General features: G+C 44.5%; 1 protein-coding gene across 4 annotated transcripts in view; it reads left to right on the forward strand.

The window, feature by feature from the left end:
- The window catches only part of EXTL3 (exostosin like glycosyltransferase 3), a 242,058-nt gene that overhangs the window by 17,636 nt on the left and 203,302 nt on the right, over positions 1–21,120 (forward strand). Inside the window, exon 1 of one of the 4 annotated variants that reach the window (XM_038395005.2) lies at positions 13,678–14,137. The exons of 1 other annotated variant lie outside the window; for it this stretch is intronic. The gene's annotated coding sequence lies outside the window, so the exon portion shown is untranslated. Of the gene's footprint in view, positions 1–13,677; positions 14,138–21,120 lie in introns of those variants that run through there. 2 more of the 4 variants (XM_043510073.1, XR_006279658.1) reach the window with 2 other exon arrangements.

A 21,120-nucleotide genomic window follows, 5' to 3' on the forward strand; every position in this document is an offset into this window, starting at 1 on the left:
GCTAATGTACTCAATGCTTTTTTTGCCTCTGTTTTCACTAACAAGGTCAGCTCCCAGACTGCTGTGCTGGGCATCACAAAATGGGGAAGAGATGGCCAGCCCTCTGTAGAGATAGAGGTGGTTAGGGACTATTTAGAAAAGCTGGACGTGCACAAGTCCATGGGGCCGGACGAATTGCATCCGAGAGTGCTGAGGGAATTGGCGGCTGTGATTGCAGAGCCCTTGGCCATTATCTTTGAAAACTCGTGGCGAACGGGGGAAGTCCCGGATGTCTGGAAAAAGGCTAATGTAGTGCCCATCTTTAAAAAAGGGAAGAAGGAGGATCCTGGGAACTACAGGCCGGTCAGCCTCACCTCAGTCCCTGGAAAAATCATGGAGCAGGTCCTCAAAGAATCAATCCTGAAGCACTTAGAGGAGAGGAAAGTGATCAGGAACAGTCAGCATGGATTCACCAAGGGAAGGTCATGCCTGACTAATCTAATCGCCTTTTATGATGAGATTACTGGTTCTGTGGATGAAGGGAAAGCAGTGGATGTATTGTTTCTTGACTTTAGCAAAGCTTTTGACACGGTCTCCCACAGCATTCTTGTCAGCAAGTTAAGGAAGTATGGGCTGGATGAATGCACTATAAGGTGGGTAGAAAGCTGGCTAGATTGTCGGGCTCAACGGGTAGTGATCAATGGCTCCATGTCTAGTTGGCAGCCGGTGTCAAGTGGAGTGCCCCAGGGGTCGGTCCTGGGGCCCGTTTTGTTCAATATCTTCATAAATGATCTGGAGGATGGTGTGGATTGCACTCTCAGCAAATTTGCGGATGATACTAAACTGGGAGGAGTGGTAGATACGCTGGAGGGGAGGGATAGGATACAGAAGGACCTAGACAAATTGGAAGATTGGGCCAAAAGAAATCTAATGAGGTTCAATAAGGATAAGTGCAGGGTCCTGCACTTAGGATGGAAGAATCCAATGCACCGCTACAGACTAGGGACCGAATGGCTCGGCAGCAGTTCTGCGGAAAAGGACCTAGGGGTGACAGTGGACGAGAAGCTGGATATGAGTCAGCAGTGTGCCCTTGTTGCCAAGAAGGCCAATGGCATTTTGGGATGTATAAGTAGGGGCATAGCGAGCAGATCGAGGGACGTGATCGTTCCCCTCTATTCGACACTGGTGAGGCCTCATCTGGAGTACTGTGTCCAGTTTTGGGCCCCACACTACAAGAAGGATGTGGATAAATTGGAAAGAGTACAGCGAAGGGCAACAAAAATGATTAGGGGTCTAGAGCACATGACTTATGAGGAGAGGCTGAGGGAGCTGGGATTGTTTAGTCTGCAGAAGAGAAGAATGAGGGGGGATTTGATAGCTGCTTTCAACTACCTGAAAGGGGGTTTCAAAGAGGATGGCTCTAGACTGTTCTCAATGGTAGCAGATGACAGAACGAGGAGTAATGGTCTCAAGTTGCAATGGGGGAGGTTTAGATTGGATATTAGGAAAAACTTTTTCACTAAGAGGGTGGTGAAACACTGGAATGCGTTACCTAGGGAGGTGGTAGAATCTCCTTCCTTAGAGGTTTTTAAGGTCAGGCTTGACAAAGCCCTGGCTAGGATGATTTAACTGGGACTTGGTCCTGCTTTGAGCAGGGGGTTGGACTAGATGACCTTCTGGGGTCCCTTCCAACCCTGATATTCTATGATTCTATGATTCTATCTGTCGCTTTTTCATTGTGAAGAGACAAGCACGGCCCTCTGGGAAACCAAAGCTGCAAACACATTTGTCAGTCTTGACACCATGATCACGATTTCCCACGCTACATAGGTGCAAAGACACATTTTAGAAAATCACAGGCAAATATTATTGCTTTAGAATAAGCACTACAGAAATTTTGAATGTCACTGGGTGATTTTTAAATACATTAGCAGACAGACAGTTCACTCAGTATCACAGAAGGAACTAAAAATATATTTAAGTAGAATTTTTCCAAATACAAAATGTATTCCAATTTGGCTTTTGTCTAATTTTTTTCTCTCTATCTGTTTACATCTGTAGTCCTTGTCACCATGGTATTTGAGTACCTTGTAATCTGTAATGAATTATTTCCTCAAAGCAGCCCTGTGTGGAAGGGTAGTGTTGTCCCAGTTTTACAGATGGGGACCTAAGGCACAGGGTAAATTAAATGACTTGCCCAAGGTCACAAAGGAAGTCTGTAACTGAGCAAGATGTTGAACCCATGTCTCCTGATGTGTTGGTTCTCGGGGTACCAAGGGCTGTGAATCACCTTGTTATCCCTCTGTCTCCAGGGCAAGAGAGTCCTGCTTGTGCTTAATTGGATGTCAGCTCCTTGATGCCACTAGCCTGTGAGCCACCCAGACACTCTCCTTTGTGCTGTGCCAGCCCTTACTTTGCCTTGTAGGTTAACAGTCGGTGCACCCCAATCCCCGAGCCCTTTTGAAGTGTTCACCTGTAGTGTCCAACCCCTTCTCTACTGAACACTTGCAGAAGTGCCAGGTCTGCTGCCCCTAAGGGAATAGTGTATATCTCAGCTTGTGTGATATGACTCAGGATCAGCACTCAGCTTAATACCACAGCACTCAGCTATATTTATAGTGCAAATACCATCCATAAGTTTATTACCAAAGTTTTAAGAAATAGAGAGTAAAGATAATAGAAACAGCAAGTTTAAAATAGGCAAGCCACTCATCCGGTATCAAATTGGACAGTTCTGCTTTTCTAGGGTTTGTCCCCTGTCTTGTACTTAGACAAAACTGGATGTGGTTTTGTCTAGTATCAGATAGGGGGATGCCTTTTTGAAGAGCATGCTGCCCTGCCCCCCGCCAGCATGCCCTTGCGTGCAAATTCATGCTGGAAGTGGCAAAGTGGTGCACTCTTAAAAATGGCATCTGTTCCCCTGAGCAGCATGACTGTCATGCTGGTGGAGGCGGGGTCACCCCAGCTGGGGCAGGCTTGCACCTTTCCCAGAAGTACTGTAATGTCTGGTATTCTGAGAATGCCTGAGTGGCTAATAGGATGCTAATATAAAACAAAATTCTAACTTGCTTTGTAGAGATTAACCATAACAGGTTAACCTCCAGTCTAAGTACATTTATATCACCTCACATGTTTTCTGCAGTGTTTTCCACCAAGCCTGGTTGAGATCCTGTTTTCATGACTATAAATGCACTCACTGTTTACTTCCTACATGCAGGATAAAGGGGTGTCTTCCTTGTGTTTTCTTTATATTCCCCCAGAGTACTTTTTTTGGGCCCTAGAGTCAGGATAACCTCCCTTAGCTTATTCTCTAGAGTGCTTATTTCACATTCCCCCATTGATTTTTGTATGTAAGTGGGGTTTCCATTGTATTGGCTTACAATTAGGACTGTCAAGCAATTAACAAAATGAATCGCGATTAATTTTCTTAGTCACACGATTAAACAATAATAGAATACCATTTATTTAAATATTTTTGGATGTTTTCTACATTTTCAAATATATTGATTTCAGTTACAACACAGAATACAAAGTGGACAGTGTTCACTTTATATTTATTTTTTATTACAAATATTTGCACTGTAAAAAACAAAAGAAATAGTATTTTTCAGTTCACCTAATACAAGTACTGTAGTGCAGTGTCTTTATCATGAAAGTTGAACTTACAAATGTAGAATTATGTACAAAAAACCCCTACATTCAAAAATAAAACAATGTAAAACCTTAGAGCCTACAAGTCCACTTAGTCCTACTTCTTGTTCAGACAAACTAGTTTGTTTACTTGTGCAGAAGATAATGCTGCCTGCTTCTTGTTTACAGTGTCACCTGAAAGTGAGAACAGGCATTCACATAGCACTGTTGTAGCCGGCATCGCAAGATATTTGCATGCCAGATGTGTTAAAGATTCATATGTCCCTTGATGCTTCAGCCACCATTCCAGAGGACATGCGTCCATGCTGATGATGGGTTCTGCTCAATAATGATCCAAAACATTGCGGACTGACGCATGTTCGTTTTCATCATCTGAGTCAGATGCCACCCGCAGAAGGTTGATTTTTGTTTTTGTGGTTTGGGTTCTGTAGTTTTTGCATCAGACTGTTGCTCTTTTAAGACTTCTGAAAGCATACTCCCTGCCTTATCCGTCTCAGATTTTGGAAGACACTTCAGATTCTTACACCTTGGGTCGAGTGTTGTAGCTATCTTTTAGAAATTTCCCATTGATATCTTCTTTGCATTTTGTCAAATTTGCAGTGAAAGTGTTCTTAAAACGAACAACATGTGCTGGGTCATCATCTGAAACAGCTATAACATGAAATGCATGGCAGAATCCAGGTAAAACAGAGCAGAAGATATACAATTCTTCCTCAAGGAGTTCAGTCACAAATGTAATTAATGCATTATTTTTTTAACAAGCGTCATCAGCATGGAAGCATGTCCTCTGGAACAATGGCCGAAGCATGAAGAGGCATACGAATCTTTAGTGCATCTGCCATGTAAATATCTTGCAACGCCAGCTACAACAGTGCCATGTGACCGCCTGTTCTTGCTTTCAGGTGACATTGTAATTAAGAAGTGAGCAGCATTATTTCCCATAAATGTAAACAAACTTGTTTCTCTTAGTGATTGACTGAACAAGAAGTAGGACAGAGTGGACTTGTAGGCTCTAAAATTTTACATTGTTTTTGGGTGAAGGTTTTTTTTGTACATAATTCTACATTTGTAAGTTGCACTTTTGTGATAGAGATTGTACTACAGTACTTGTATGAGTAGAATTGAAACATGCTATTTCTTTTATCATTTTTACAGAGCAAATATTTGTAATAAAAAATAATATAAAGTGAGCACTGTCCACTTTGTATTCTGTGTTGTAACTGAAATAGATATATTTGAAAATGTAGAAAAACATCAAAAATATTTAATAAATTTCAATTTATAATCTATTGTTTAACAGTGCGATTAATTTTTTTAATCACGATTAATTTTTTTGAGTTAATCATGTGAGTCATCTGCAATTAATTGACAGCCCTATTTACAATGTTTAATTTACATGTCAACAGAGAGAGGTGAATACACCTTTTTGTTAACTCTGCCTCGATACAGACTTTAGGAACTTATTTTCAGTATAGATATGTACCTCCTTAGCTAATATCTCCATAGATTTCATAACAATGTTAACTATCAGCTTTTGTTTAAGACCTCATACGATATTCTTTGGTGAATAAGATTGTACAGACCAAGATCTGGATATTCTTGTAACTGCCTTGCCAGTTGGCATTGAGGGGTTCTTACGAGTCATGGCTGAATCGTAGATCCAGTGTTTTGTCCACTAAAGCAGGAGGGTTCCCAAACTTTTTTCCCAGCTGCAATAGGTATTGTGGCCCACTATTAGCACTTCTTGAGGAAAATTATTAATTTTAATTATTACATATGTAAAAAGTGTAACATGTAAATAAACAATGTACATTTTTCCTTTCCATTTTAATGTAAACAATTGTAATAATAGAATACCTAGCAATATGCATGCAAAGAAATACTTCAAGATCTTTCAAACCAAACAGTTTTAGTAAAACTACACTTTACAAATATGTTGAGAGAACAAAATGTGGTGGTCAAACCGAGAAAACACCGTGTATAAATGTACAAATGTATAAAACTGAACAATAAGCAACACATTAACCAAATTGTTAAATAACATCATGGTGTTGATTTTAAAACAAATTTGTTGTCCAACATTATTTTATTTTTTTAGTGTAAAATCTGAATTTCTGTGCTGTGTAAGTAAAGACCCAACCCTATTGTCTTCTAATTAGAAAAGAATCAAATATTGTAAATAAAAATATAAAATGACAGTTATAACACACTAAGGCAATGGGTACTCATCCTATCCGGTAAAGGAGAATCCAGACATCAGGTACATATTATCATATTTTCTTACCCCTTTCTTTTTTGGGCTGGCTCATTTTGTGTAGCTGCAGATGGTCCAGGACTAGGACTTTCATTATCTTCTCCACCAGTGCACCCTTCTTGTTTTTGAAAAATAAATCGATCCATGTCAGATTGAAATACTGCTTGCTGTTTTTTATGGTTGTAAATGGAGGACTGTGTCTGTGTTGCTAGGTTACCTTGCAGTGAATCGCACTGTTGTACTCACGAGACTTAAACTTGACATATTGCAGCTTGTTTCTTTAAAACAAATCCGGTTTTTCTATACTGTGACAGATACAGCTCAAAACATTACATTTATGTAGCTTTTACTTAGATTACACGAGTCACATGGCGTTAAAGGTTTACTAAGAGTTTGACTGGAGACTGCAGTTGCGCCAGTGGACCACCTGGGACTGTGTCATGGCCCACCATTTGGGAGCCCCTGTAGTAGAGAACCTTTCAGTCCTGCAAAGTGCTGATGGCCCTCAAATTTCACTGACTGCAATGGAATTTGAGGTGCTTGCAACCTCACGACATTGGGTCTTGTGGCCCACTCCAACAAACCATTGACTTCAGGGGGATTACTCTTGTGCTTGACATTACATGTGTGCTCTGCTGGATTGGGGGGCCTAAATTAGCAGTATTCAGTCACTATAAATCGTGTTAAAGGTTAAATACTACAGAATAACTTGGTAACGATATGTCAAAATAAAATGAACGTCAGCTTCTTGTCTGAACTGCATTAGACAGCAGTGCTTTAAGTTGAACAAACAGCTTGAATGAGTTGAAAAAGAGCCGGGCTGCTCTTTCCTACCAACAGTTACCAAATGCCTCTGTATTTATAACTTAGCCATCTGCGGTAGGATAGAGTTTGGGGGTTGGGGAGTTACTCAGATGTCCCCTATGGACATTCCTTCAAGGGTATCTCTGGAAAACTTCAAAGTGTGTGTTTTGAGGGAGGAAAGGAAAGGAGAAATCTGACTTGCACTGACACACAGAATTCAAGGGAACTAGAAGAAATAGAGCAGGCCCTTAGAGTGGTGGGCTCACTGAAGCGAATTAGCCCCATGCATTGTTCCTTCTCTTTTACTGCTCCAAAAGGCAGCCTCAGCGTTCTGCAGAACCAGCCCAGTTTGGGCACTTAACCCCCTCAAATCAAAGGTTTGCAAGGGTAGGTTGCTCCTTGCTGCTGTCGCAGTAGTACCACTTCAGTAGTTTCAGTAGGTGTACTACAGTATGAAAGCTTTTGTTATTTATAATGAAGTTTGAGTGAATTTTTGGTGCTTGGTGAAAGATTTTTGGATTGAGAGCTCTGAAGGCCTCTATCCACAGAAGAGGCACGGTGTGCTCAAATCCACCACAAACCATTCCCTCCCGGTAAGACCTGGGTAGGCATAGTAGAGGGTCCATATCTGGGAGAGAGAAGTAGTTCAGTCTTCATGGTCTAGTGACAGTTAGTCATTTAGCTTCTCTGAGACTGCCATGAGGGGGCCAGTTGTGAGCGGGTATATTTGTCTACTAGAAAGGCCACCATACAATGGTCAGGTGGTAACAACTTTCAGTTGCTAGTGACCTGGGGCACAGGAGAAAAGCTCTATATTGCATTACCAATCTCCTGAGCCATCTCGTCCCTCACGGCTTACTTCTGACCACGCTTCTAATCCCTTTTTGCGTATTTAATTGCTTCAGTATGAAAATTACCCTTTTAAGCATTGTGGCTCTCATTCAGCTAATATTTCAGTGCAGTTATGTAAATACAATATCATAAAGTAGCTTAATGGAGTTATGTAAAATGTAATATTAATTGTTAATGACTTATGTGACAATGTGATGTGATATATTTTTCCTGTGACCCTCAGTATTTAGCTTTAAAGTAAAACCTTCTTCCCAGACTATTATCTCTTGATTTTCCATCTTCAAATTACCAGGTACAGTAGGAGACGGAAGCTTCACTGCATATCGGTGTCTCTGTTATCAAGGGAACACTTATTTCTATTCCCCACCCATTTTTACTAAACGGCAGTATTCTTTAGCATCCAAGAGTGTTAGCAAAAGCTTTCATGTCTTGTAAACATTCCATGTTTTGTGACTTGATCAGGATTCCCATGTGCAGCGTTTACAATTCCACTTCCTCGCTCTTTGGATTGCAGCCCAAGCTCTGTGTTGGGTGACGCCATAAGTCTGAATTGGAAGCCGGGAGGGAAAAGACTGCATTACATTACACCTGTGGCTCTGCGACGTTCCAGTTTCCAACGACTTTTTATATTTACTTTTTCCAGCATGGTATAGATATTGTCATTCGGTGTTTCCCTGCCCTCTGGACTTTACTGTGTTTTTTTTTTTTTTTTTTGGGGCAGTGATAACTTTGTGCTGTTAAAATACTTAACTTTATATGGTACCTTTCCTGACCAGGGGATCCCTTCACCTACCACTGACATGGTGCTACATACGCTGCAAAACCTGGCAGCTGTTCTGATCGTACATACTGTGCCACGACACAGAATGAAGTAAAGAAAAAATCGTATCCCTTAACAACTACCATGGGAATTTCAATAGAATGTAATTACCTAAATTAGAATTTGGTCAGGACACCAGATTAACACTTCTTTTTTGTGAAGAGTGCCAAGGGATTCTTAATGGCCAGAAATATTCAGGGTCTCAGCAGGATCCAGGGTTCAGCAGCACAGTGCTCCCGAGCATCATGCTGAGGCACTGGTTTCTGTAATGATTGAGGGATGCATATTACCTATTTAGTTCCCTTATCATTTCCTGCAGCACCTTGGGTTTTCTTTAGAGGCTTCCTATGCAAGTACTGAGCAGCCTGGCTGAAGACTGAGAGATCCAATACCACAAACTGACAGGTTTCAGAGTAGCAGCCATGTTGGTCTGTATTCGCAAAAGGAAAAGGAGTTCTTGTGGCACCTTAGAGACTAACAAATTTATTTGAGCATAAGCTTTTGTGAGCTACAGCTCACTTCATCGGATGCATTTGGTGGAAAATACAGTGGGGAGATTTATATACACACACAGAGAACATGAAACAATGCGTTTTATCATACACACTGTAAGGAGAGTGATCACTTAAGATGAGTCATCACCAGAAGCAGGGGTGGGGGAGGAGGAAAACCTTTCGTGGTGACAAGCAAGGTAGGCCATTTCCAGCAGTTAACAAGAATGTCTGAGGAACACAAACTGCGGTTAAGACAGCTACCTGCGAACATACCATGAGATCTTTTAATACGCACAAATGCTCATGGCCTGGGTGCTATCTCTTCTGAAAGAAGGCAAGTTTTAAAAACACAGAATCAATTAAAATGATAGGAAAGAGACCAACCTAATGGCTATTGTAGTGGAGGGAGGGGGTGAAAACTTTGATTGCTGCTGCCTTGGAGAGCGACAGATGCTTTTCAGGGTTCATCTCAGGCTGTGGGATGGTGCCAAGAATCTGTAGCACTGGCCCCTATCAGATCTTCGAAATAGCCACTCAGAGTAACTTGATGTGCTTTCCAGTGGGGAGGAAACACCAGTACATTAGATGTGAGAAATGCTTAGAAGTAAATGAGATGGGAGAGATCTGGCCATGGGAAAGGCAGAGAGGTAAAATGGATGGAGTTGGAGTACAAGAAAGGAGAGGGGGATCATCCCATCAGAAACTGCAACTCTCAATCCCAGGCTCACTTCCAGGCAGACAAAAAGGTTCCCAGCACAAAGGTAGCTTTAGATTTAAACAAACAAACAAAAACACAATTAGCAAGACCAAAAGATTTGTTTTAGTTAGAAAAGGTGCTAACAGGACCCCTGCACTGAATTTTAACCCCCTTTTTTTTAATCACTGATGGAACCCTTCACCCAATTGCATACAGTTTTGAGGTGAAATCTTGTGAATACTGCTGGGTAAAGGGAATGAAACCAATAGCTGTGAAAGTGGAAGGGAGTGAGAGCTGGGGATATGTCACCATGCCACTATCTTTATTAGAGGTGTACTTGAAATGGTGCTGATGTCCTCTCCCTATGCGTGAGGCAGATGAGCAGCAGCTCTGCACTGTGTGGGAGGTCAGAGCAGAGAGTTCCTTCCGGATGGATTGGAAGTACTGATGTCTTAATAGGGATAAAAATCGTAAGAGAACTAAATCAGAGCTACTCTTCCCTAACTGAAATGTACATAATAATCTTGGCAGAACTTAATGAAGGAAAGGAGAGATTGGCCAAGCTGCCTGCTTTTCCTGAAAGCTCACTGTTTCTTTGGGGGCTTGGGAGATCAGTTCTCCACTTCTTTTTCCTTCTCTAAGTCCAGAAAGGATTGTATCCGTGAGGGAATTTCACAAGAGAGAAGCATGAACTGAGCATAGCATTGAGAGCCAGATTGTAAAATCATTGGGGCAGGGATCACTTTTCGTTTTGTCTGTACAGCGCCTTGCACAATGGGGACCTGGCCCCCGGCAATACAAATAATAAACTCCTACCGTCTGATCCCTGCTCTGTCACATCCTCCCTCTGTGAGCTTGAGAAATATCTCTGCCTCAGTTTCTCCTTTTGTAAAATGCTAGTAGCATTATCTATCTCACAGAGATGTCCTGGGGATGGATTGATTATTTTTGTACGGCACTTTGAAGTTGTCTAGCTTCACAGAGTGGGAAGAGGGGAGTTCCAAAAGTATGGTAAGTACGGAAGAATTGCTGTACCAGTTCATTCAGTGGACTATGCTATAATCCTTGGTTTTGGACAGTTATGAACTAAACAGATTAGAGGGGAAATTTTTCTTCTCAATTCAGTTAGTGGATGGCCTCTGCTTTGAAGCACGATGGATAATATCACTTATACATCGTAAAAATGTTCATTCATATAAAGGTGTATTCTCTTTTGGAAGCTTACTTTGAACCTCTTGTATTCATTAACTATTTGAAAAAGTTTCAAATACTGCATACAAGTTTTGCGAAGTGTATTCAAAATTTAACATGCTGTACAGTCACTGAACAACCTTTGTTTTAAAAACGGTAAGTATTTTGCAAATGCTGTGGTGGATATGCTTAAGAATAGGGTAAAGGTGGTGGAAAAGAGTGAGCACAGACAAAGGGGGGTGTATGTGCCCAAGAGAGGATGTGTGGGTGTGTTCATTAGCCTGGGTGACATCTTGTCTAGATAACTTGTAATGCTGTCATTATCTGTTGTCTTCTTTCTGGAAAATATGATGATGCACAATTTCTGAGAACTTTTAAACCTGCAGTACGTCTTCTGTCCCTTCCTCTGTGCCGCATGCTCCCCATTCGTGAGAATAAACTTCATACCACATAACCAATAGTGAGCCTTCCACCTGGTGAAGTTGTTTACACCAGTGGAAAGTGAGTGTAAAACAGTTCTACTGGCATGAATGGAGAATTTGATTTGATTGCATTTTACCACCATTTTGCACACATGTAAATGACTATAAAAGTGCAAGGCAGTGGAAAATTGGGCCTACCCTCTTCAGATTATACATTTTCAATGAATAATTTCTGTGTCCTGTTGTTAGGACTCCAAGAGATTTTCACTGTGTTATGGTTAGAAATTTGCTAATTGCAGTTGTCAGCCTACCCCTTTTGAACAGGTAAAACCCTAATCTTTTACAATATGATCAAGCGTCCCTTTCTGACCAGATCTGTCAATGCATATGTTCTGGGGTGAGAGATTTGATTCCGATGGGTGTGAGAGCCTTTCAAGACACACCAAAGGTATATTCTATAATATGTAATTAATATTTAAATGCATGAGGCCTGTTAAAAAAATAATGAAGTACTGAATCTCTCTGTACAGACAGGCATAACCTAGTTTTGCAAACCCTTTTTGCATAAAAGGTGGATTCCATCTTTAATCTTTCTTCCCCCCCCCCCCCCCACATGTATCTTATTCCCCAACCCTTATGCTCTGTTTTCGTCCCCCTGAAGGATTGCCACCGATGCTAAAATTTGCATGATTATCCTGATTTTTAATAAGGTTTACTCATAACCTGCTGTTGTGTTAAACATGACATGTCCTTATTTACGGTGTTTGCAAAGGTATGTTTAACATCGTGTTAACATTACTCCTCCTGGTTGAAGCTTAACACAAACTAGCTTGCTAGTGAAGATGAGTCCAATGGTGTGCTTTAGATCATGCAAGTAGATCATGCAAGACAGTCCAGGGCTGTTGCAGTGTTTTTCATGACATCCTTTTTCATGATGCAACAAGACCATCTTTCATGGGATATTGCAAAATGTGATAACCTCCCCAGAAGTCTGGAACACCATTCATGATGTAGACTAGTGATGGCACATGACCATCATTTTGTAAAGTGTTACAGAAGTGCACAGTGACTGAATGACTTAGGATAGAAATCTCAGAATGGATCCTTGTGGGTTAGGAATTGCTCTCGCCCCATTGCCGGGGGGGGGGCCCTGAGCCTCCGAGCCTCTGCACTCCCCGGTGCATGGCCCATGATTTGATTTTTTTTTTTTTTTGTGGGTCAATGGCCCATGACAGAAAAAAGGTTTCCTACCCCAGAGCCTGCACCCCCAGCCAGAGCCCTCACTCCTCCCTGTGCCCCAACCTCCTGCTCCAGTCCTTATTGCCCTCCTAACCCCTCAGTCCCAACCCGGAGCACCCTCCTGCACCCCAGACCCCTCATTCTCCGCTCCAACCCAGTCTGCACCCCCAGCCAGAGCCCTTGCACCCCCCCATTCCCCAACACCCTGCCCCAACCCAGAGCCCCCCTCACACCCCGAACACCTAATTTCTGGCCCCAGCCCAGAGCCCATACCTCCTCCCACACCCCAACCCCCTGCCTCAGCCCAGAGCCCCCTCCCATACTCCGAATCCCTCAGCTGCACCCTCCAGCCTGGAGCCCCCTCTTGCACCCCAAACCCCTCATCTCTGGCTCCACCCCAGAGCCCGCACCTCCTGCATCCCAGCTCCCTGAGAGAGAGGGAGGGTGGGGAGAGCAAGAGACAGAGGGAGGAGGGATGGAGTGAGTGGAGAAGGGGCAGGGCATGGGGATGGCATTGGAGGAGGGGTGGGGCAAGGGTGTTGGGCTTTGTGTGAGTAGAAAGTTGGCAACCCTTCTTGCTCAATGTTTGAAGGGTAAAATTGGGGGGTGGAAGGGAGGTTGCCCGCTTGACCATAATCTACCAGTCAGTGAGTGTGCTAAGCATCCTAGGCAGTGCCTGATCCACAGAGTAAGTCTGTTGACGGGCCTGGCTCTCTAGCTCAGGCTATAGCAATGGGTGACGTTGAGCTCTGGAGGTCCCCGGTTCCATCCCCCGTCTCAGCCAGGGCGGCAGACGGCGAGGAATAGCTCCTACCCAATGGGGAATGCTCATGCCCCCCACAGAGGAACCGAGGAGCGTGGGGTCATTGTACGGTCCCTGGTATTGGGTGGGAATCTCTGTTTCTAGGGCCCGGTGACTACCACACGCGAACGTGCGTCTTTGTTGGGGTGGACAGATTAACGTCTCTGTCCTCCCTGGGCCGGGCCTTTTAGCCCGTTCATCTCCCAGGGCGTGGGGCTGCCAGTGGGACAGCCCCCAATGGACCATGCAGGGGCTGTTGACCCGGCCCGGGAAGGGCCAGCAGCCCCCCAAGCCTGGCTCCTGAGGCCCCCTGGGGTGGGCGGTGGAGGAGACGGGTAGGTGGGTGGGAGCAGGGGTGGTGATGGGGGGGGATGGGGCTGCTGGGGGGCAGGGTCACGAGGAGGGCCTGGGGCGGGGCAGCCTCTGCCTTTGAGGCTAGTCCCCTGGCGGGGAAGGGACTCGGGAGCCGCCACCCACTGCGGCTGCGCAGTGAGGGGAGCAGCCGGTGCTGCTGCTCCTCCTCCCATCCCTCCCCCTCCCCCAGGGGCTGAGGAACGCTTCGGAACTTCGACAATTTTCGTCAGTTTCCGGACTAGACCCGAGTCGTCCTACGCCTGGGCCCTCCTGCTCCTTGGGGACTTTCCTTCACCGCTTCGGCTACTTCCGTACGGCCTCGGCTGGTGTCGTTAATTTCCGCTCCTCGATCGGAAATGGCCGAAGGCGTGTGTGATCCTGCGGTGTAGGGGAGGTGGCGGAGAGCGGCCGGCTTCTTGGGACAAACCAACTGTGCCTGGACGGGGGGGGGGGAGCAGGTTCGAACGGACGGAGGAGAAGGCGGCAGCAGTTACGGCCCCCCCCCCCCCCCGAGGGTGGCGGCGGGGTGAAGCCCGGGACGGCGCCTCCCAGCGGAGGGCTGAGTGGAGGCGCAGGAGGTAGGAAGGATCATACCATGACCTGGGAAGGGGGGAGGCGACTCTGTCCTATTAGCCTGGGATAGGAGCAGATGGGGATGGGGGGAGCCTGAGGGGGCAGCCAAGAGCTTGGAGACAGGTTGTCCTCCGCCGCCGAGTGGTACAGTCTGGGGGGGGGGTGTCGTTGGAGGGCGGGGCAACACCAGGGCCCTGCTGGGAGGGCGGGGCGATAGGGATTGGGCCAGGGGCTCTGATGGGGGGGGCGCCTGTGCGCGCGCGCGGGGGGGGGGGGTCAAAGACCGTGTTGGGGGAGAAGGGCATGTGTGGATGTGTTTGTGGGGCAACACGTGTGGGGGCGGGGGGGGGTCAGGGACCCTGAAGGGGGGGCACTTGGGGGAAGGGGCTCAGGGACCCTGATGGGGTGGATGCGTGTTGGTAGGGGGCTCAGGGACCCTGATGGGGTGGATGCGTGGTGGTAGGGGGCTCAGGGACCCTGATGGGGTGGATGCGTGGTGGTAGGGGGCTCAGGGACCCTGATGGGGTGGGTGCGTGGTGGTAGGGGGGTCAGGGACCCTGATGGGGTGGATGCGTGTTGGTAGGGGGCTCAGGGACCCTGATGGGGTGGGTGCGTGGTGGTAGGGGGGTCAGGGACCCTAATGGGGTGGGTGCGTGGTGGTAGGGGGGTCAGGGACCCTAATAGGGTGGGTGCATGGTGGTGGAGATGTCCAGCACTTGATGGGGGGGATTCATGGAGGTGGGTGGGTGATCACGGTTAGGGACCCTGATGGACGGGGACGTGTATTGGTGTGTGTGGGGATCAGGGTCAGTGACCCCAACAGGGGGCATGTGTATGTGGGGGGGGCAGGGGTTCAGGCTCTCATGGGTAGGCGCTGTAGTAGTGCCGAGGACCTTCGTATGTGGGAGCAGAGGCAGTGTCGGGCCTGGGGAACCCAATAGGGATGGGGTTCCTGCATCAGAACTAATTGGGGAGTCCTGCTGGGGAAGGGTTGGGGGCTCTGCCAGCGCTCAGGGTTCTGATGGGGGTGGGATTGAGGAGGTGGACGGACCAAGACTGTGATGCACTTCGGGTTTTGTGTCTCCAAGTAGATCATCTCCCTGTGTGCTGGACTGAGTTATGCAGTGCACTGGTTTCTGCTGGATGGCACTCGATTATTAGCCTTTGCTCCTTCTACTGGTGCATCCAGCTTTTGTGACTGGTACTCATAGGCCTCTCCCCGTTACTTTTATAGATTTATTTTTAAATGTAAAAAATGTGCCTATAAGAAGATAGGAACGTAGGTATTGCCAGACTGGATCAGACCTGAGATCCATGGAGTCCAATATCTTGACAGAGGCCAGTGCCAGCTGTTACAGAGGAAGGCGTTGTTAACCTCCAGTGGGTATATGTGGAATAATCTGCCCCCAACATTAGGTTATATCCTGATCTCTAATAGAGATTGGTTTAAGACCTAAAACATAAAGTTTAATATCCCTTCCAGAGATTTTGTTTGCAATAACATTTATAACTCTGGATAGTCATATTCTTGTTATCCATTTAATTGTTCAATCTCTCTCTGAAACTTGCTAAATTCTTGGTCTCGTCTACTTTTTGTTTCAATAAGTTTTGCAGTCTAATAACCTGTTATGAAAAAGTATTTTATTTTATTGATATTGAATGTTCCCTTGCTCTTGTGTTATGAGACTGGAAGCACAAAAGCTCCTGATCTACCTTCTCTAGACCGTTTGTTATATTATATGCTTTTTAGCATATCTCATCGCACATCTCCTGTCTAAAGTACGTAATCCCAATCTTTTTAATTTCTCTTCATAGCAGAATTTGTCCATCCCCCAATCCGTCTCCCTATACAAGGGCTTTAGGAGATTGTATACTTCATATTATAACATGATACCACCAGTAGTCTTGACTTAATCCATGAATCTTACCAGTGCAGTGCTCGTGTGTTGCTGCCGGCTAGTTACTCTGGCCCTAACCAACCATGGAAACTCAGATGCCTGCATAGTTGAATAGTAAGGATTGGAAATTGGCTACATCCTCAAGGTCTCAGTTGGGGAAATTGGTACCATTGGGGGAACTGCTAGCCAAGTTATGTCATCATGGAACACCAAGACCAGGCCAAACAGCTGAGGAACAAAACCATACCTTCCAGAACTGCTTGTTTCTCTAAAATTATGACTAGAAACGACAACAAAAAAGAGTCTTGTTTTTGTGTATGCTAAAATTCAAAGACCTGGTTAGTGCCATCTGATTCTTTTTCAACGCTGTCTGGTACAGTATGTGCTTACATATCTCAGTTAGGTATCTCAGCTCTAAAATTTCCTTTTTGGGTAAATCTAGTAACTGTGTGTGTGTGTGTGTGTAGAGCTCTAAATAACTTGCTATCCTGCATTGCTGTTGCTCTCCCATTTAAAAAAAATCTGTTTTAAGGACCTGATCTTGCACACCTGTGCACACATGTGAAAAGCATTTGCAAGACTGGTGCCTGAGACAGAATCATCACCAGTATATTTTGGTTTGTGGTTTTGTGTTGCAAGTCTCTTTAAGACTGTCAGGTGCTCAGGGCAGGGGCCATGGTTTTTATACACTGTCAATGTTTATTCTTTACTGGGTAATCATAGGCTATTTTCTCTGTTGGGTAAAATCCATATTAAATGAATGAGTCTTAACTATTCTGATACGCAAAGGCACAAAAATGCGGGATGTTGTATTTAGAAAATATTTCTGAGTGGGAGTAGTGGTTAATTTATCTTAGTATTAAATCTGCTGGAGGAGGAAATTTAGAGTGCTCCTCTCTATATATATTTTTTTTAAACACTGATAAAGAGCTTGACAGTCCCATCACCACATGCAGCTTTATCAGTATTCAGTTAAGGCTCTGCTGTGTCTCTTCTCTTCCGTTCTTCACGCCAAGAGCTAGGGTTTACATTGGTTCAGCTCAGTGTTAGAGAGCTTGGAACTGGGGTAATTGACTGCCTTGAGTTCAGCAGAGAACAGCCAAATTCTTCTGGCAGCTGAACTATTGTGCAAGACGGTCCTTGATTTGAACTTCCCAATATCTCATTGCAAAAGAGATGTTCAAAATAATTTTCTGAAACAGGCTAACTTTGGGAGGGGGAGAATGTTAACAATTTGATGTTTTGCATGTGGGAGTCTGTGTCACAGAGGTGGAGTGGAAGAACCAAATGCACAAGCTAAAGGGAAACGGAATGATTTCTTGAGTTCTCTTGACCCACAGGGCTCATTCACACAACAAAAAATAAAAAGGAAGGGGTGTTTTTGAGCTACTAAAATGGGGTGGGAAAGGGGAGTGTTTGCTATTGCTGGAATTCTTTTAAGTATGGCTCTCCAGGACAGTGAAGACAATGAATTGAATGTTGGGCAATGAGGCCTTTGCTTGGCAAGCTCTAGGGGCAGCAGCAGCGTGGGTGGAAATGCAGTTCAGGGACCACGCTACCTCCCACCCCAACCTGACCCTTTCAGGCTCAGGGAACCAGTGATGTGATATCGGACTCTGCATTTCACAACTTTGAGCCTTTTACTCTTTGCTAACTGGCTGTTTGTTCCTTTCCCAAATGTTCTCTGGTGCCAGTCTCGTTCTATTCTATATAGATTCTTATACTGTGGTTACCATTGTAGTACCTGTCTCCTTGCTCTTGATGCCCACCACCATCTTTCTGCATTCCCTTACTCATAATAACAGGTAATCATCAAGTGATCCTTCCCCTATTGCCCATTCCCAGCTTTTGGCAAACAGAGGCTAGGGACACCATCCCTGCCCATCTTGCGTAATAGCCATTGGTGGACCTCTTCAGTGGCTGGATAATAGCCATTGGTGGACCTTGTTATGGTCTTGGCCTTCACAGCATCTTCTAGCAAAGAGTTCCACAGGCTCACTGTGTGTTGTGTGAAGAAATACTTCCTTTTGCTTGCTTTAAACCTGCTGCCTGTTAATAAATAACACTTCCTTTTTTACTTTCTTCACATCAGCCATGATTTTATAAACCTCTATCATCTCCCCCCTTAGTCATCTCTTTTCCAAGATGCAAAGTCCCAGTTTTATTAATTTCTCCTCATATGGAAGCAGTTCCATCCCCCTAATCATTTTTGTTGCCCTTTTCTGAACCTTTTCCAATTCTGATATCTCTTTTGAGATGGGGCGACCAGATCTGCACGCAGTATTCAAGATAGGGGTGTATCATGGATTTATATAGAGGCAATATGATATTTTCTGTTTTATTATCTATCCCTTTCCGGCTGCCGCTGCACATTGAGTGGATGTTTTCAGAGAGCTATCCGCAATGATTCCAAGATCTCTCTCTTGAGTGGTAACAGCTAATTTAGACCCCATCATTTTATATGTATAGTTGAGATAATGCTTTCCAATGTGCATTACTTCGGATTTATCAACATTTGAATTTCACCTGCTATTTTGTTGCCCACCCACACAGTTTTGTGAGATCCCTTTGTAGCTCTTCACAGCCTGCTTTGGACTTAACTAGTTTGAGTGGTTTTGTATCATCTGCAAATTTTGCCACCTCACTGTTCACCCTTTTTTCAAGATTATTTATTAATATGTTGAATAGTACTGGTCCCAGTACTGACCCCTGGGCGATACCACTATTTACCTCTCTCCATTCTGAAAACTTACCATTTATTCCTACCCTTTGTTTCCTATCTTTAACCAGTTACTGATACAGGAGAGGACCTTCCCTCTTATCCCATGACAGCTTCCTTTGCTTATGAGCTTTGATGAAGGACCTTGTCAAAGGCTTTCTGAAAATCTGAGTACGCTATATCCACTGGATTACCCTTGTCCACATGCTTGTTGACCCCTAAAAGAACTCTAGTAGATGTGTTTGGATAAATCCTTATAGGACAGGGTGCTGACCCTGATTGGAGTCTTTGGGTGCGACTGTGATGTAAATGAATTGCAGGCCAGCTGCATGTAATTTCTTTTTGGGTATATTTTACACTTGCTTATTTCACTGGGAAAGCAACATACATGTATGCACACATGCAGGCCTTTCTAAATGTCGAAGAGCACAAAGCGTTTAGTTGTGATTTTTACAGTGCTGTTTCATGGTGGTTGCCATGATTGAGTTTGGCTTTTGCAGCTCAGCTTCACGCTGCTGCTTGTCACACAAATGAGTTGGAGAACAGGTGCAAAGCCATTGAGTTCTGGGGTTTGTTAGGATGGGTAAAAGCAGCACCATGTACAGCTCTGCTGCTTACAGTCAATCAATCCCCAAACTGTGTAAGAATAAAAAGCGCTGAGTGCTGGCTGACCAGGTAAACTGATGCTATTTCATAGCAGACACAGTGCCAGTTGTGAAGTGCAAATTGAAATCCCATTTTGTTAAGTTGTTGCTATTAGTTAATTGAAGTCTGTTACCAACCAGAGAGGTTTAGTGGCCTGACTAATCTATTGCAAATGGATTTACCTCTGAAAATGTTGAAGGGATATTGAGTAGTTTAAGCCTAATATTTTACTTGCTTTCAAATTGCTATAATTTTGTAGGGAATGTCCTATAGATTCCCATACCTCAATTTTTTAAAATCAAACACTTATTTGAGAACAAAGTTTTAAAATATCCAGTATTTATATAACACCTACCTAGATGTTGTGCTCCCTCTGCTAGCTTTTGCAGCTAACTGTAGATAACCAGTGATCCCAATTCTCAGAGTTGTATTGACATGATCAATAAGTCCACAAAGTGAAACTGACCTCTCTCTCTTACTGGTTAAAGCTGAGTGAAATACAGTGTTTCCTTGCCCTTTATTACTGATAAGAAAGCAGCATTGCTAGTCAGTTATGGCCCTTTGGTCTTCCATGGAACAATTATATTTCATAATAAGTACAGAGTTTTTATTCTGAACTGTCTGTTTCACATATATCCCCAGAACCCTTCCTGGTGGTTTTGGTCTTGGATGTGCTAGCAGTACAGGTAGCCTGCAGTTCATTTCAATGCATATATCGTTTTGTTTCCTCAGGTGCTTACTCTGACCTGATCCTGTAGGACAGACTCTCTTCTCATTGTGTATTTGCCTGTCTATGTGCTCTACCAGTTGATTTATGCCATTTGGAAGTTATGTGGTCTTCTCAAACATATGCCAATAAAACCATCATCTATTAATCAATTTTTAGGAAAGTTATCTCTGCCAAGATGTCCAAAAGTGTGCTCTAAACTTGGGGCCCAATTTGAGAGACCTGGGCCTGATTTTAAGAAGGGTTGAGCATCCAGAAGTCACAGTCAAATTGGTGAAAGATACGGGTTTGATATTGTGCTTTGCGGATTGGAGCCTTCTGTTTCAGTGCAGAATTAAAACAGTATGAGTAATGGCAAGTCTAGCTTCCATCACACTTTCTCATTAGTATGCCCCAGTTATGAATTGGAAGACACCCCCATACGTCGGAAGTACAATCAATGGAATGAAACAGAACACAAGAGAGGCTTTTGTGTATATTACTCCTGGGGGAATTCTCCTCACATTTTTTTTTTTTAAATCTGTGCACAATATTTTAAAATTCTGCCAAATTCTGCATATTTTATCTGTCATAATAACACAATATACTCTTTCCAGTTTCAATTATTTTGGTAATTTATTTCAAAATACCTGTCAACAAGTATGTCAACAATACAGACAACAGCAAAAACGATTTCCCCAGGAGTAGAGAATTCAAGGAACCCCTATAAAAGCCCAGTTTTAAGTTGGGCGGTATTGGAGGGGACTGTGTGGGGGCCCCCAGAGCCCAGACACCTGTACTCCCATCCTCCCAAGGCCCAGCTGTGGGGCACCCTCCAGCCCAGACCCCAGCATCCTCCTTCCCCACAGAGCCCAGCCGTGGGGGCCCCCCTCACCACAGAGCCAAGCCATTGGGCAGCCCCCAGCCCACACACCAGCACCCCCAGATCTTTTACTCCCCCCAACTTCTTTACTGTCCTGCCGGGGGATGTGGTATAGTGTGGCCGTGCCCTTCCTCACC

This window comes from Dermochelys coriacea, chromosome 3, assembly GCF_009764565.3.
Source record: "Dermochelys coriacea isolate rDerCor1 chromosome 3, rDerCor1.pri.v4, whole genome shotgun sequence".
In the NCBI taxonomy this organism is placed as follows: Eukaryota; Metazoa; Chordata; order Testudines; family Dermochelyidae; genus Dermochelys; species Dermochelys coriacea.